We start from the raw sequence: 2,500 nt of genomic DNA on the forward strand, positions 1-2,500 counted from the left end.
TGTCTGTCTGTCTGTCTGTCTGTCTGTCTGTCTGTCTGTCTGTCTGTCTGTCTGTCTGTCTGTCTGTCTGTCTGTCTGTCTGTCTGTCTGTCTGTCTGTCTGTCTGTCTGTCTGTCTGTCTGTCTGTCTGTCTGTCTGTCTGTCTGTCTGTCTGTCTGTCTGTCTGTCTGTCTGTCTGTCTGTCTGTCTGTCTGTCTGTCTGTCTGTCTGTCTGTCTGTCTGTCTGTCTGTCTGTCTGTCTGTCTGTCTGTCTGTCTGTCTGTCTGTCTGTCTGTCTGTCTGTCTGTCTGTCTGTCTGTCTGTCTGTCTGTCTGTCTGTCTGTCTGTCTGTCTGTCTGTCTGTCTGTCTGTCTGTCTGTCTGTCTGTCTGTCTGTCTGTCTGTCTGTCTGTCTGTCTGTCTGTCTGTCTGTCTGTCTGTCTGTCTGTCTGTCTGTCTGTCTGTCTGTCTGTCTGTCTGTCTGTCTGTCTGTCTGTCTGTCTGTCTGTCTGTCTGTCTGTCTGTCTGTCTGTCTGTCTGTCTGTCTGTCTGTCTGTCTGTCTGTCTGTCTGTCTGTCTGTCTGTCTGTCTGTCTGTCTGTCTGTCTGTCTGTCTGTCTGTCTGTCTGTCTGTCTGTCTGTCTGTCTGTCTGTCTGTCTGTCTGTCTGTCTGTCTGTCTGTCTGTCTGTCTGTCTGTCTGTCTGTCTGTCTGTCTGTCTGTCTGTCTGTCTGTCTGTCTGTCTGTCTGTCTGTCTGTCTGTCTGTCTGTCTGTCTGTCTGTCTGTCTGTCTGTCTGTCTGTCTGTCTGTCTGTCTGTCTGTCTGTCTGTCTGTCTGTCTGTCTGTCTGTCTGTCTGTCTGTCTGTCTGTCTGTCTGTCTGTCTGTCTGTCTGTCTGTCTGTCTGTCTGTCTGTCTGTCTGTCTGTCTGTCTGTCTGTCTGTCTGTCTGTCTGTCTGTCTGTCTGTCTGTCTGTCTGTCTGTCTGTCTGTCTGTCTGTCTGTCTGTCTGTCTGTCTGTCTGTCTGTCTGTCTGTCTGTCTGTCTGTCTGTCTGTCTGTCTGTCTGTCTGTCTGTCTGTCTGTCTGTCTGTCTGTCTGTCTGTCTGTCTGTCTGTCTGTCTGTCTGTCTGTCTGTCTGTCTGTCTGTCTGTCTGTCTGTCTGTCTGTCTGTCTGTCTGTCTGTCTGTCTGTCTGTCTGTCTGTCTGTCTGCCTGTCTGTCTGTCTGTCTGCCTGTCTGTCTGTCTGTCTGTCTGTCTGTCTGTCTGTCTGTCTGTCTGTCTGTCTGTCTGTCTGTCTGTCTGTCTGTCTGTCTGTCTGTCTGTCTGTCTGTCTGTCTGTCTGTCTGTCTGTCTGCCTGTCTGCTGTCTGCCTGTCTGCCTGTCTGCCTGTCTGTCTGTCTGTCTGTCTGTCTGTCTGCCTGTCTGCCTGTCTGTCTGTCTGTATGTCTGTATGTCTGTCTGTCTGTCTGTCTGTCTGTCTGTCTGTCTGTCTGTCTGTCTGTCTGTCTGGCTGTCTGTCTGGCTGTCTGTCTGTCTGTCTGTCTGTCTGTCTGTCTGTCTGTCTGTCTGTCTGTCTGTCTGTCTGTCTGTCTGTCTGTCTGTCTGTCTGTCTGTCTGTCTGTCTGTCTGTCTGTCTGTCTGTCTGTCTGCCTATCTGTCTGTCTGTCTGTCTGTCTGTCTGTCTGTCTGTCTGTCTGTCTGTCTGTCTGTCTGTCTGTCTGTCTGTCTGTCTGTCTGTCTGTCTGTCTGTCTGTCTGTCTGTCTGTCTGTCTGTCTGTCTGTCTGTCTGTCTGTCTGTCTGTCTGTCTGTCTGTCTGTCTGTCTGTCTGTCTGTCTGTCTGTCTGTCTGTCTGTCTGTCTGTCTGTCTGTCTGTCTGTCTGTCTGTCTGTCTGTCTGTCTGTCTGTCTGTCTGTCTGTCTGTCTGTCTGTCTGTCTGTCTGTCTGTCTGTCTGTCTGTCTGTCTGTCTGTCTGTCTGTCTGTCTGTCTGTCTGTCTGTCTGTCTGTCTGTCTGTCTGTCTGTCTGTCTGTCTGTCTGTCTGTCTGTCTGTCTGTCTGTCTGTCTGTCTGTCTGTCTGTCCTGTCTGTCTGTCTGTCTGCCTGTCTGTCTGTCTGTCTGTCTGTCTGTCTGTCTGTCTGTCTGTCTGTCTGTCTGTCTGTCTGTCTGTCTGTCTGTCTGTCTGTCTGTCTGTCTGTCTGTCTGTCTGTCTGTCTGTCTGCCTGTCTGCCTGTCTGCCTGTCTGCCTGTCTGCCTGTCTGTCTGTCTGTCTGTCTGTCTGTCTGCCTGTCTGCCTGTCTGTCTGTCTGTATGTCTGTATGTCTGTCTGTCTGTCTGTCTGTCTGTCTGTCTGTCTGTCTGTCTGTCTGTCTGGCTGTCTGTCTGGCTGTCTGTCTGTCTGTCTGTCTGTCTGTCTGTCTGTCTGTCTGTCTGTCTGTCTGTCTGTCTGTCTGTCTGTCTGTCTGTCTGTCTGTCTGTCTGTCTGTCTGTCTGTCTGTCTGTCTGTCTGTCTGTCTGTCTGTCTGTC

The sequence above is a fragment of the Drosophila suzukii genome, assembly GCF_043229965.1.
Source record: "Drosophila suzukii chromosome 2 unlocalized genomic scaffold, CBGP_Dsuzu_IsoJpt1.0 scf_2c, whole genome shotgun sequence".
Lineage (NCBI taxonomy): Eukaryota > Metazoa > Arthropoda > Insecta > Diptera > Drosophilidae > Drosophila > Drosophila suzukii.